Below are 15,772 nucleotides of genomic sequence, written 5' to 3' on the forward strand. Positions count from 1 at the left end.
AACTTTATGGAAAGCTTCACTACCAACAGGAGATGTGCATATTATCAGCTGGTTATGGTCGGATGATTTTAAACAGAGTTATGGCCATTTGAAACTTGCCATTGTACATATAGTGCAATTCTTGTTCGAGCTATTTCTCAGCAATTTATCACGGGAATTCAATGAAACTTTATGGGAAGCTTCACTACCAACAGGAGATGTGCATATTATCAGCGGGTTCTGGTCGGATGATTTTTCACAGAGTTATGGCCCTTTGAAATTTTCTATAAACTGTACATATAGTGCAATTCTTGTCCTGGCTATTTCTCCCCATCTACTGACTGGACTTCAATGAAGCTTTATGGGAAGCTTAACTACCTTTAGGAGATGCGCATGTTATTAGTGGGTTATGGTTAGATGAGTTATGGCCCTTTGAAATTTTTAAGTTGCTAAACCATCCATCGTATTATTTTGTCCAAAGTTATGCCCCTCAAGACGTTTCCTTTAATCTGAATATATAGTGCAATATTGTGACAAAAAAAACCTTTGATGGGCATCACCCGTCTATGACGGTTTCTTGTTCACAGAGTTATGGCCCTTTGAAATTTTCCATTAACTGTACATATAGTGCAATTCTTGTCCGGGCTATTTCTCAGCAACAAATGACTGGAATTCAATGAAACGTTATGGGAAGCTTCACTACCAAGAGGAGATGTGCATATTATCAGCGGGTTCTGGTCGGATGATTTTTCACAGAGTTATGGCCCTTTGAAATTTTATATAAAAAAATATTGTTCCCCAACTACTGTGCCCTCAAGATGTTTCCTTTTATCTGAATAAATATTGCAATATTGTTACAAAAAAGACTTTTGGGAGCCTCATCCGTCTCCGACGGTTTCTTGTTTAATTGGCATATCTTCAAACAAAGGGAGCTCTCCTTTGATAAAGTTGTCAAGTCTATTTACAGTGACATTCAAATAATTCAATAGTCTTAGATATCTCTCATTCATCATAGAAATGGATATGCTTTTAAACCCAGTCCCTTGCAACCAGCTAAGAAAAAGGGAGTCTGTAAGTCTTTAAGAACACTTTTGCAAGCCATTTACTGCACTAGTTTTTTCAAGATATTCCTTCATTTTATCTTTAAGGAAAAATGTATGTCCAGCATTAGCAAAAAAAATGTTGAATCTATTTCCTCGTAAAGGCTGCAATTGAAGACCTAATATGCAGTTTTCTTTTAAATACTCAGATGTAAATGTTAAAAATCCTAAATGGCAACCATTTTTAGCTCGACTTTTATATATGAAATATATATAGTAGAGCTATCCTACTCACCCCGGCGTCGGCGTTCCCATTACCGTTCTAGTGTGCGTGAGCGTTGGAATGTTAAAGTTTGCGTACCACCTCAAATATGTCCCTTGACATATTGCTTTTATATTTTGCATACTTCTTTACCAACATGACCCCAACCTATAAACAAGAGAAGACAACTGTATCAAGCATTTTGTAAGAATTATGGCCCCTTTTCACTTAGAATAAGCATATTATTGATAAATCTATGTTAGAGTTGGCGTACCACCTCAAATATTTTCTATTTCCCTTGACATATTGCTTTCATATTTTGCATACTTCTTAACCAACATGACCCCAATCTATAAACAAAAGCAGACAACTGTATGAAGCATTTTGACAGCAGAATTATGGTCCCTTTTATACATAGATAATTGAACATTGGATTAAGTTTTGTGTTTTGGTCCATTTTACTCCTAAAGTATCATAGCTGTTGCTTTTAGACTTGGAAAACTCGCTTACTATTGTATGGGGACTGTACATGGCATGTTGCATAACTCTGGGTGGCTTTTTAACGAAATTATGTCCTTTTTTTTCTTAGTAACTTTGAATATTTTCTTAAATTTTGTGTTTATATCCACTTTACTTCTAAAGTATCAAGGCTATTGCTTTCAAACTTCAAATTCTTTCTTACAATATTGATGGTACTGTACCTGGCAAGTTGAATTTGACCTTGACCTTTGAATGGCCTTGACTCTAACGGTCAAATTAATAAATTTTGCTAAAATTGCCATAACTTCTTTATTGATGATCAGATTTGATTCATACTTTGACAAAACAACACTTACCTGACATTCCACGATGGACTCCATTCAAACCGTACCCGACGCCCCACCCCAGAATCACCCCCCCCCCCAAACAAAAAAAATCTGTTTTTTTCCTTAGTTTTGAAAGATCATCTATTAAATGACCACACACCCACATTATATCCCCCTCTCCATGATGGCTTACGTTATACTGTCAAGCACTCGAATAGACTGTCTTCTGACAGTTCTTGTTCTGATCCCCCTCCTGGCAAAAGTTGTACGTGCAGTATATATAAGACGCACTGTACCAGACTGGCCTTCCTTTAAAAAAGATGGGTTGTTAATTCGAATATTTCCTTCAAAATGATCCTTTTCAACTTCAAATAATGACTTTTGTGATAAATCTGCTATATGAACTAATGTGTGCAGGCCACAGAAAAAATTGTTCATTTGGGATATGGCTTGCTTTGACTCTTCATTCATTGCATTAAAATTGCATATTTTCATCCGATCTTCACCAAACTTGGTCAGATGTTGTATATAGATGATGTCTTGGTGAAGTTCGAATATTGGTCATGCCGGGTCAAAAACTAGGTCACGGGGTCACTTTGTGCGCTTTAAACACTGAGCATGGTGTCCGCTCTCTACTTCAAGTAGTTTTCATCCGAGATTCACCAAACTTGGTCAGAAGTTGTATCTATGATGTCTAGGCCAAGTTCGAACATGGGCCATGATAGGTCAAAAACTAGTTCACGGGGTCACTTAGTGCGTTTTAAACATTGAGCATGGTGTCCGCTCTCAAATTCAAGTAGTTTTCATCCGATCTTCACCAAACTTGGTCAGAAGTTGTATCTAGATGATGTCTAGGTCAAGTGTCAATATGGGTCATGCCGGATCAAAAACTAGATCACTGGGTCACTTAGTGCGTTTTAAACATTCAGCATGTTGTCCGCTCTCTTATTCAAGTAGTTTTCATCCAATATCTAAAACAAACTTGGTCAGAAGTTTTTATCTAGATGATCTCTACGCCAAGTTTGAACATTGGCCATGCCGGGCAAAAAACTAAGTCATGGGGTCGCTTAGTGCGTTTTTAACATTCAGCATAATGTCCGCTCTTTAATTCAATAAGTTTTTAATCCGATCTTCACCAAACTTTGTCAGGAGTTTTATCTAGATGATCTGAAAGCCAGGTTCGAATATAGGCCATGTCAGATCAAAAACTAGGTCACGGGGTCACTGAGTACGTTTAACACATTCAGCATGGTGTCCGCTCTAATTCAAGTAGTTTTCATCCGATCTTCAGCACACTTTGTCAGAAGTTGTATCTAGATGATGTGTAGGTCAAGTTCGAACATAGTCCATGCCTGGTCAAAAACTAGGTCACGGGGTCACTTAGTGCGTTTTAAACATTGAGCATGGTGTCTGCTGTTTTTTGTGAAGACAACATGCAAAATATTCTATGTCAATGCGGCATGTGGTGGTATTCGTCACGTTAGTGACAAAATTTTAGTTTTTCCCATTCAAAATCATGCCCGGTAATCAGTCCCATTCCAATGGAAAAAGTATCTAGTTTTCCCAAATGGGAGCTAAAAAATCAAGGTTTCAAAAATAAATAAATTTAGATCTCAATATTTTGTACATCTCCCATCCATATAAAGTCAACCTTAGTAAACATAATACTGAGCACACGTGTGTTCTCAATTTTGAAGCTTTTTATTTTTGCATAACAGCAACAACGCTAATTTCCCAATTTTCGTCAAAACGCCGCAAATTTTCCCAATCCAAAGAGACCCGGCCCTATTTATAAAATGGTGAAAAAAAACACTGGAGTAAAATGACGAAACCATCAACATAAGTTACGCCCTTGAAGGGTCTCTTTCCAAATACTGATTCAGCAAGAAGTCTTTTAATTCTCGTTTCATTCATAAACACTATGAGCATATGCTCTTTTATTTCATGCAAACCTTGCTTAAAATTGTTTTCGAAATCACCCTGACTTATCTTAATATGAAGATGTGAACCTCCAGTTGCTCCAGCAGTATTGCATTCCTATTATGCAAACGTTCGTGGTATTTTATTTATGTCTAGTAACCAATTGCAAAACAGTACGGCACAATACAAAACAACATGCACACACAGTAGAATAAAGCTGGGGTCACCGCTTTGGAACGGTAAATGATAAGCACTGGGGGTTTAAACCAGTTTATAGTGCTCATTGCAACTCAAATTAAACAGCAATACACGGGAATTAAAACGCATTCAATTTAATTACCATTTAATTACTCAATAGTAGGAAGGAGACCAGAGCAACATAGTTACAACTTTTTGAGGAACGATACAATTAAATTATAAACAAGTGTCAACTACATCCCTTCTTTTTACGAAAAGATTTAAGAATATAGCATCATAAAGTTAATTTTTCATCATCGTGCAAATACAAGAAGCAGCAATATTGGGTACTAAAGATCCATATTATTTTTTATTTCATTATATTATTCCATTTTTTATTAAAGCTTTTTTTATGTCGATCTAGGTATTTTACAAATATGTATCCGTTTATGAATATTGCTTTTGATTTTTTAACTCACCTGAGCATAACGTGCTCGCTTCTGGGATCGCCGGTTTGCCTCGTCTGTCGTCAACATTTTGCCTTGTTAACACTCTAGAGGCCCCAAGTTTTGTCTGATTTTCATGATGGTTGGTCCAAAGATTTTTGTCCCAATGATGTCATGGTCGAGTTCGAAACTGGGTCACGTGGGGTCAAAAAGTTGAAGTAGGTCACTACGTCAAATCAAAGGAAAAGCTTGTTAACACTCAGGAAGTTACATTTGTTATCCAATCTTCATGAAACTTGGTCATAACATTTGTCTTAATGATGTCTCATCTGAGTTCGAAAATGGTTACGGTTAGTTGAAAAACAAAGTCGCCAGTGTTCGGTGAAGTTTTCCTTATATGGCTATAGTAAAACCTTGTTATCACTCTAGAAGTCACATAATAAGTCACATTTCTTCTTGGAACTTGGTCAGAAGATTTGTTCGTATGATAGCGCATCTAAGTTTGAAAATGGTTCCAGTCCGTTGAAACACATGGCCGCCAAGTATCGGGGAAGTTTTAATTATATGCCTTTAGTAAAGTCTGGTTAACAATTTAAGAATCACATTTTTTTGTCCAATCTTCATGAAATTTGGTCAAAATATTTATTCTAATGATATCTCTGCTGTGTTTGTAAATGGTTATGGTTCGTTGTAAAACATGGCCGCCATAGGGCTTGGCAGTTGAGTGGCTATATTAAAACCATGTGAACAATCTAGTTATAATGAGGATGTTGATACACAATGATAATGATGATATGATAATGATGTTGTTAATGATGATGATGATGATGATGATGATGATGAGTATGATGATGATGATGATGATGACGACGATGACGTTAATTATTTATTAATTGCCGTTACCTCAGATTGTTTTCTTTATTTTGGTAAAACCAGTTAAACAAAAAGACTTGTTGCATTTGAATCTTTTTTGACATTCCATTCTCTTATCCTACTCTCTCTATATCCCCTTTATACATGTGCCTGCATCGTTTCTGTACAATAGTGTTTATTGATACCTTCTTAAATAACCATGAGATGATCGTGTAACAGGCTTACAGCTCCCTGGAAATGGGTCCCAATAAACTGGGATCTCACATCAAAGACCTTTGTCTTGATGCCAGATGGACGCCATTGACAAGATAGACTGCTTATACAGTTTGCAGTCAGTCAGTAGTTAATGCGTGATTATCAAAGATTTGTGATTTAAACATGTTTTATTGTTGTTTTAATTGGAAATATCATTGCAAGGTGAATCTGAAAATTGTTAAGGTAGTTAAAAAAAACTGTGTCCAAAATGTGAACACTTAGGAAATACAAAAACACAAAATGTTTTGTTAAATAGCTAAGTTGCCTTGGCACTTGTTTTTGCAAAAGTAATTTATTTATGCTACATATTTTATTTTGCATTTAAATGACAAATAGACAGTTGTTTTGACATACATTTTCAAATTTTGTGTGTGTGTTTTCTTATATTTGCACATATGTGCACACATTTGAAACTATGCCATTGGTCAAGTGTCAGATGTTTGGTACCGAAAAAGAAGATCTATGTTGAATTTCTAGTGCATATTATAATACTCATCTACTTCCATATAGCCGACTTTGATATATTATAACATTTTAACATACTGTGTTTGATTAGGCAAAACCTATTTCTTTAACACTCGATCTATTGAACAAATACACTTGTTTTCGGTATCTAAAGCTCTTCTTGCAAGTTGTAACAAGTTATCTTGTGTAACACCCAAAAATGCTGAGATGCTTATTTCATGATCTCAAAGCTGGACAGCAATTTGTTGAAAGATTTATTCCATTTTCTTTCGCTGATTATGCTAATTATTAAATTACTGTCCTCGTATCACTTTTATCCCAAATAAACCTGTGTCGCAATGGAAAACAAATGTATATTGAAAAATAAACAAACACAAAAAGCCTAATTATAACACATATATTTATATATCTGCCAAAACGTAACAACAAACACTTTCTTTTCACAAAACAACGTCACCAATCATTTCTTAACGTTACTTCTATTCAGGTCAGCGACCACTGGGGCACCATGGCCTTCTTGTCTTTAGAAACCGACAAGTAAAATGGTTTCGCAGGTTATAAGTAACAAACGTGTACGACGCAGTTTTACAACACTGTATTTGTCATTTATAATTGTACACAATGTTTCTCGTTCATAATTAACCGTTTAATACTGATTTCAACAACACGTGGTAGACAAACTTTCGACCGAGTAGTCGTCAGCTTGTAATTATGAAAATACGATTTACAATAATTTAAATGTTAAGATTAAGCTTTCTCACGTAATCTCAATAGCCCGTGATTGTGTTCAGTACTGCACGTATGATGCTTGTGTATGGCATTGAAAAAATGTGACTTTAAATCGAGTAAAAGAAGCCAGGTCCACTTTTCTAAAACAATATGTCACTATGAAATAATAGTATTAAATACAAGTGAAGACAACATTTGATTGAACAACACAGTACACATTGCAATTAGAAATCATTTTAATGACACATTAACTAATACATTGATACCAAAGTTATATTTGAGTCTATTTCGGTTACTGGTGATTCCCAAAACTATAGGATTCTTCTGGAATCTACACGAATCTTACAAATTGTACGAAATATATAATGTAAACGCTCTATTTCGTATTCGTATATATACCGGCAATCATCATAATGTATAATCATTAAATATACTACTATGTATTTTATGTATTTAATATGAACATCTTTGGAACGTTCGTCGAAAACAAATGTTTCTTTGAACCCAAAATGTAAGCAATTAAATAGTTTTGACCATTTGAACAACAATAGATTAATCAATTGCAAAACCAAAAAGTTTTATGGACAGAAAGCAACGCGCTTTTTTGCTTATCTTGAAATAATGTGTGGTGAACATTTGTATGTTTCCTATTACAGAACAGTGGTGTGTCTTATTCGGTTTCGCTAGAAGGGACACGGAAGCAGCGGGTTCTTTAGTTTCTAGAACTTTGCGGCGTTATCAACTGGGTTTTTGAATAGCGTCATCAGCCAACTAGGTCAGGAAGTTCCGTTCTACATTCGCACGTAGGTGTAGTCATCGTCGGCCATCTGGTAAATAGTGGTTCGTCCTGACGAGGTCGTCGTCGATTTAGTAGCTCAAAAATGCTTTCGTAAGTTTTGATCTAACCTGCTTCTCTCGCGGTAAATTATATTGATTATAAGTGTTATCTAACCTATTGACCTACATTTGCAATTAACACGGCGACATGCTTTGGTATTTCATGCATGACAGTGAATCTTTTAGTTAAATACGTATTTGATGAACGGACGTTAGGGAGCTTTCGAGCGAGCTAGGGCTAGGCGGGTCAATGTCACGGTTCTAAATATCGAAAAAGCGTTTGCTCCATAAATGTTTCTTGATTCAAGATTTGTGGTATTGTGCTAAAATATTGTGTGTTGTTATATTGTTGTATATATATATATATATATATATATATATATATATATATATATATATATATGTTGCTTATAACTTACATCCAAACAAGAAGAGCATCGTGGAATGCATCATATCTTAACTTTGATATTTAACACTGTTGTTAAAATGAAACACCGACACGTTTAAAATGTGTATACCACATAAACTGTATCTTCAAATACATATAAACTTTAATGATTGTATAATTCCAATATACTCAATTGCAATGTTTTATTTATCATATGTTCACCATTGTATCATTAGTATCAATGCGGGGCATTCGCTGACTGTTCAAAGTGATCGAATCAAACGATGTTATTGAACCGTGATATGGCGTTTTATGTGGTAAGACAATCAAACTTATAACTATTATTTTGTCTGAAATGTTACAACCTGTAAAATCTCTTAAATTAAAACAACAACAACAACCAAGTATGTAAGTGCATTTTTGAATTTACATTTAAGATTCTCGTGCGTTTCATTATCATTGTTATCAATCTCGTTTATTCATCTCGCCTACATATTAACATATATACTTAAAACGCAGAAGAATCGGTTTATAGACATAATACTTTCCAAAAAGATAGAATAAGGAATGATCCATCAAGAATTTAAAAGAATTATCTTGTATACGAATGGTTTCTTGATAAGTGACTGTGTCAGAGAAGCGGAAACATAACGAACGTGTACATATTTCCTTGATAAATTTAAAGAAAAGAATAAGAAATGTATGCGTTTGTATGAGCAATAATGTTGATTTATTTCAGTATCAAGTGAGCTTTATTTGTGCAGTAATGTTTGGTAAGTATTTCCAATAGATTAATTTGAGTTGTAAACCTATAACATCAGAAAAAAGCCAGAGCTTGTTTTGTTTTCATACCCTTATAAATGCATACATTCAATATTGAGTATAGATAGGGGCTGATAGGGAAACGATTAACAGTATTTGTTTGCACTCTTGAACGTTTGTATATACATATATATTTTAGATGGAAATCAGTTTGTACTTTGTTTATAGATACGTTGTAATGTTAGATTGTGTCCAGTATACAGAACATAGAATGTTAGAATGTAAAATCAAAGCATATGATTAATACAGCGAGAAACATAGTACTAACGCATCTTGTATTTATATATTTGTATATAGCGCGTATGTTTTCCCAGTGTAACATTCATATCATTTTGTTTCTAGTTTCCGATGTTTTCCTTTTGAAGATTGAAGTTCAGTATCAAATGACTGTTGAAGGAAGTGTTCGTATTAAATGCTATTCGGGTCGACCTTTGACCTTTATTTTTACCAATAATCGAAACAAAACAATTGAGATAGCTAGATGTATCCCAGGGGAGATGCATTTTGTTTGTTACTTGTTCGAAGAAACGTTTAAGAAACATTATGCAACAGATTATACTCTAGAGAGTGGAATCTTGGTAATTTTAAAATTGGAGCAAGATGTTTATGGCCAATACAACTGCACAGATGCGTTCGACCCAACACGAACAGAGGGAGTCATGATAACAGATAGGACAAGTAATGGGAGTCATGTATCTAATAACAGGTAAACGCAATTTACATTTAGTTGTGCTATATATTCTATTAAGGAGACGTCATTCATTTGGACATTGTTTGTATCTACTCAGTTGTATAGAAACTTTAATATCAAACGGGTTTTATACTCCGATTAATCCCCTAACTATGCCATTTAACCTGAACAAATTCATAACCGTACTTCGTGTTCATTCAAGTGGATGACGTCATTATTTTCCGCAAATCTTTTGAAACTATAATCATTTAAACCTATTTTCTTCTTTTGCAATTACTTAAACTGTACTTAATATTGTAACTAATGAATACATTTTCAATTTACATATCACGAATAGTTCTGTTTACAACTGATAAAACGATGAAATGCAAAACCACTCTGTTCGGGCGGTAAGATTGGGTGAACTGAAGTCTATTGTTTGTACGGAATAGCGCTATAATAATACACTTTGTTCATTGTGTCATTAAAAAAATGGTTTTTAAATTAGGCCTGCGTTTTCCTGCGAAAATAACTTGCTCTATTTGCACTTATAAATTGGTAAAACTACCCTATGATAACCTCGTTGTTATTGGTGTCATTTTCAGTTTGATGTCACTAGTTGTTACCGTCATCTCTATGTATGACTTAATGTCACAGTAAGGTGAGTATAAAAAAACAATCCAGGGCTTTTCTCATCATTTAAGGTTATGTAATATACCCGCGACATTGGGAATTTCAACGTCAATGCACACTCAGTGGACAAAAATATTTTTATAAAATATGAATTGTGAATTATTAGTGATAAAACTTGCATAGACAATAGATTCCAAACATAAGCACATCCATAAAATTGATATTTCAACTTCAAAATTCTTTATTTCTCGACCTATTATCTGTATAACGCAATATTAAAATGTCAATCAACTGGGCATTTTTGGACTGGATTTGAGAAGAAATAGACTTGCTACCTCATTTGCTCTTCTAATCCCACTATCCGTATCTTCAACTGTTTGATGCAAATGTCTATCATCTATCCATCACCATCCGCCTATCCATCCATCAAGCTATCAAAAACTATACAGTTCTATAGTTTAAAGAGATCAATGTAACATTGAGATGTAAACGGCAAAGTAACGGATCAGCGATTCCAAAGGTACACCCTATGCCCAATACGTACATGAATGGCGGTTTATATTCCGTTTTCCCAATGGAGGACATACAAGTAGCACAGTCTGTTCGTAGATTTGTTTGTTGCGTCTGTAAGGTCAATGCTTGTGCGTTTCCGTTTGTTCGTATTTCGTTTACGCTCTGTAACTAAATAGATGCAATGGAGAATTTTAATGTAACCTCAGATAATCATGAGCTCAAACAAGGGGAGCAACCTGTGTGCGTTCAAAAACTAGGTCATCAGGTCAGATCTTAAAAACAACTGTATATGACTGAAGTCATAAACAATGCTGATGTAAAATAAGAGACATCTCTTATTAATAGTGAATGTAGGATAGCCGCAGTTATTTCCAGTTATTATTGCACTGTTATTTTTATAGTTCAATTTTCTTGTGTGTATCATGTGTGTGTTATTGTCAATACAAATTCGAAAAATTGTAATACCCCTTTTGAAGAAGGGGCATATAGCAGTAGCACTGTACGTCTGTGCAAACTTCTCTGTCTCAGCCATACCTTTGCCAAAGATGGAATTTGAAATAAATTTGCATAGATGCGTTTCATATCACTATGTGTTTCATGAAACAACTGTCGATTTACCTCAAAGCTCAATGTCACACTTAAAGGTCAATTTTGTTCATTTAAATCCTTGAAATTCATGTGTACGCAATAAAGTGTCCATATGTTGATTTTTTTTTGAAATTACTAGGACAAAATATTGATCATCATATGACGACCACTCGCGTTTAAAATAATTCGAATAACCTCAAAGATCAATGTCACGATTTAATGTTCAAAGATCAATATTTGCCATCATACAGCTTTTTCGGACTGTAACTTTAACTTATCATAAATAACAAGTAAGAGGAGACGGCCTTTCGTGTCTAACAAGGTCAAGATCAAATTTTGGCAATAAAACAGCTTGATTATATTCGTTTCTGCCATTACTATGCAATATATTGATGGAATCTAAAATAATTTAGCGCATATGCAATTCATCATACGACATGTCGCATGTTACACTTGTCTCCTACTGCGTGTTGCGTTTATAACCCGTATCATTGCCTTAACGGTCAAGTACACCCGCATGTGAGCGCTGAATAGTAATAACGCAGCAAACAAATGGCGTCTTTCTATGGTTGTTTAGACGTTGTTCTGCGACGTCTTTATCACGTCTTATGCTGAAAGGTTTTTTGACGTCTTTTCGTGGCGTGAAAAAGACGTCTTTTGTGACGTCTTTATTATGTCGTGATAGTCCCCTACCGGTTTCACCGGAGGGGACTTATGGTTTGCGCTCTGTCTGTCTGTCTGTCAGTCAGTCACACTTTTCTGGATCCTGCGATAACTTTAAAAGTTCCTAATATTTTTTTCATGAAACTTGGAACATGGATAGATGGCAATATGGACATTATGCACGTCATTTCATTTTGTTCCTACGTCAAGAATTCTGGTTGCTATGGCAACAAAGAGACTAGAAATACTGCTGAAAATAGTGTTCTTTTCTGGATCCTGCGATAAATTTAAAAGTTCTTAATATTGTTTCATGAAACTTGAAACATGGATAGATAGCAATATGGACATCATTCAGGTCACTTCATTTTGTTCCTACGTCAAAAACTATGGTTGCTATGGCAACAAATAGACTAGAAATACTGCTGAAAATGATGTTTTTCCTAGATCCTGCGATAAATTTAAAAGTTCTTCATATTTTTTCATGAAACTTAAAACATGGATAGATGGCACTATGGACATTATGCACGTAATTTTATTTTGTTCCTACGCCAAAAATTCTGGTTGCTATGGCGACAAATAGACTGGAAATACTGTGAAAATGGTGTTTTTTTTCTGGATCCTGCGATAACTTTAACAGTTCTTAATAATGTTTCATAAAACTTGAAACATGGATAGATGTCAATATGGACATTATGAACGTCATTTCATTTTGTTCCTACGTCAAAAATTCTGGTTGTTATGGCAACAAATAGACTGGAAATACTGCTGAAAATGTTTTTTTTTCTGGATCCTGCGATAACTTTAAAAGTTCTTTATATTTTTTCATAAAACTTGAACATGGATAGATGGCAATATGGACATTATGCACGTCATTTCATTTGTTCCTTCGTCAAAAATTCCGGTTGCTATGGCAACAAATTGACTGGAAATACTGCTGAAAATGGTGTTTTTTCTGGATCCTGCGATAACTTGAAAAGTTCTTAATATTTTTCATGAAACTTGAAACATGGATAGATGGCAATATCGACATTTTGCACGTAATTTCATTTTGTTCCTACGTCAAAAATTCTGGTTGTCATGGCAACAAATAGACTGGAAATACTGCTGAAAATGGTGTTTTTGTCTGGATCCTGCGATAACTTTAAAAGTTCTTAATATTTTTTCATGCAACTTTAAACATGGATAGATGGCAATATGGACATTATGCACGTCACTTCATTTTGTTCCTACGTCAAAAATTCTGGTTGCTATGGCAACAAATATTAAAAAAAGTAAAAAAAAAATTCTGACGATGGTCGACCCGGTAGGGGACATATATTGCTTGGCAATAGTCTTGTTTTGGTTGTTTTTGAATGCTTTTTTCACCCCTTTTCGTGACGTGAAAAAGACGTTTTTTGCGACGTCTTTATCACGTCTAATTGTGAAAGGTTTTTTGACGTCTTTTCGTGGGGTGAAAAAGACGTCTTTTGCGACTTCTTTATTATGTCCTTTTTTGGTTGTTTTTTAATATATTTTTTGACGTCTTTTCGTGACGTGAAAAAGACATTTTTTGCGACGTCTTCATTAAGTTCTTTTTTGGTGGTTTTTGAAAGTTTTTTACGTCTTTTCGTGACGCGAAAAAGACGTCTTTTGCGACGTCTTTATCACGTGTGTTTTTGGTTGTTTTTGAAAGGTTTGTTTACATCTTTTCGTGACGTGAAAACGACGTATTTTGCGACGTCTTTATTATGTCTTTTTTGGTTGTTTTTGAATGGTTTTTTGACGTCTTTTCGTGACGCAAAAAAGACGTCTTTTTGCGACGTCTTTATCACGTGTGTATTTGGTTGTTTTTGAATGGTGTTTTGACGTCTTTTCGTGACGCGAAAAAGACTTTTTTGCGACGTCTTTATCACGTGTGTTTTTGGTTGTTTTTGAAAGTTTTTTTTGACGTCTTCTTCGACGTAAAGAAGCCGTACTATATTTCAGACGCAAAAGGCAACAAACACATCACATATCATGTTTTACAAATATAAATTGCAAGTGCTCATGAAGCCAAGCCTCGTTTGCGGGGGTACAGTATAATCCAAAAACTTGAACCTGCATATTTTCATGCAATTTTATTTGCCTTAGCATAACAAACATATTCTTGACAAAAATCTACCTAGAACAACGAAATTTTGGTTCATTTAAATAAAGAGCATCAATTTTTAAAGTATGTTCAGTATCCTTCAAGTCAGCCCTTAGAAGCCAACTCAAAAACCTACCGAACGTGATACGCAGGGCAAGTAGAATAGCTTGCCTATTTCTTTGAAAAGACTATCTTAATATACAGCACTGTAGTACATAATCCATAACAAAGTCACGACACAGCATATAACGTTTTGAATAACATATCTGAACACAATTAAACACAATGCAAACTAAAGACAAACATAGGTTGTTATATGCAATTAAGTGCATGCTCCCAAAAAGGTATTTGTTAAAAATGCAAACAGGTTCAATTACCAAGAGGGAACGTAAATTGTAAATGTTTTAAAGAGTGTTCTAAAGAAGAATTTGACATATGTCATGGTACAATTGAATATCCCAATAAAATTACAAATGAAATGTCAAGATTTGTATTTAAAATTAAGTATTTATAATTGTACACAAACTACATACTGGTCAAGTGTTAAACACAAAAGGGCAATGAGAATGGCACGATTGGTGGTCCTTGATCAGCTATTAAGCAATCAAATGGGAATAACCAACACTGCACATTCCATAATGATATATGCTATGGTCCAGAGTCTATCTGACTGAACACTAAGGTGAGTTTTTTTTCTAGCCTTCGGCCCACACCGCCTTTTCTGTCAGACGCGTACTTCAAAATCTTTGAAACCGCATCATCCAAGTCTTTTTCCGTATGGCTGATACTTTGTATTGTAGGACAATATAAAGTAAATGTATCATACTATTATTTATAGCAATGACATGTTTATATACTGATGTTAATGCCTAATTATAGACTACCTATTCGATACAATAGAAAGTCTGAAAGCAAAAAATGTTTGATCATATCCAATAAATAAAATAATCGCAAACATTTTAACTGTAGTCTATAAATGCCTCGTTTAGACTTTCTATCCTTAACAAAACAATAAACAGTCATACGGCTTACTACACTACATTTCATTAAATAATATTAGAACATAGCTTTTATAACATCCTTATTGATGCAGGTGTTGAAGTATATTTGATTATTCACTGCCAGTATGTTTTTACAATTTTAAAATGGCAAACAATCCATAAAGTCCGCGTTAGGTCTCTCTTTATAATGTGTAAGTAACAACATTATGTACATAACAAATACAATTTGAGTAACAACATGATATATGCGGTACAACACATCAGAATACATTAAATTGATGATACAAAGGTATTATGCATCCCTGAAAAAAGCGATAAATGTAACAGCCCAATTTTTTATTAATAGTCCATTAATTGATGTAATAAGTTCGATAAATGTGTACATATTTTGTCATTGTCTGTAATACACTGTAATATATTTTGATCTCAGTTCTGTATATTATTTACATTCAAGAATAAAATTAAACTTATTTTCGAGTTTATTACAAATAATACACTTTCTTAAATCTAATTGAATAGCCGCAAGTGTAGCCCATCGGCATGTCTCAATATTTAATCTTTGTGATGACATGGATAATTTTGATAAACTTAATCAAAA

At 34.4% G+C, this 15,772-nt stretch overlaps 1 long non-coding RNA gene across 5 annotated transcripts in view; it reads left to right on the forward strand.

The window, feature by feature from the left end:
• The window catches only part of LOC127869511 (uncharacterized), a 59,012-nt gene that overhangs the window by 30,227 nt on the left and 13,013 nt on the right, over positions 1-15,772 (forward strand). For all 5 annotated transcript variants that reach the window (XR_008044647.1, XR_008044645.1, XR_008044646.1 and 2 more), the window contains 5 exons: positions 7,609-7,841; positions 8,414-8,494; positions 8,917-8,950; positions 9,342-9,705; positions 10,275-10,330. This is a non-coding gene — a long non-coding RNA (uncharacterized LOC127869511). The remainder of the gene's footprint in view (positions 1-7,608; positions 7,842-8,413; positions 8,495-8,916; positions 8,951-9,341; positions 9,706-10,274; positions 10,331-15,772) is intronic.

The sequence above is a fragment of the Dreissena polymorpha genome, chromosome 2 (genome assembly GCF_020536995.1).
Source record: "Dreissena polymorpha isolate Duluth1 chromosome 2, UMN_Dpol_1.0, whole genome shotgun sequence".
NCBI classification, from domain to species: Eukaryota; Metazoa; Mollusca; class Bivalvia; order Myida; family Dreissenidae; genus Dreissena; species Dreissena polymorpha.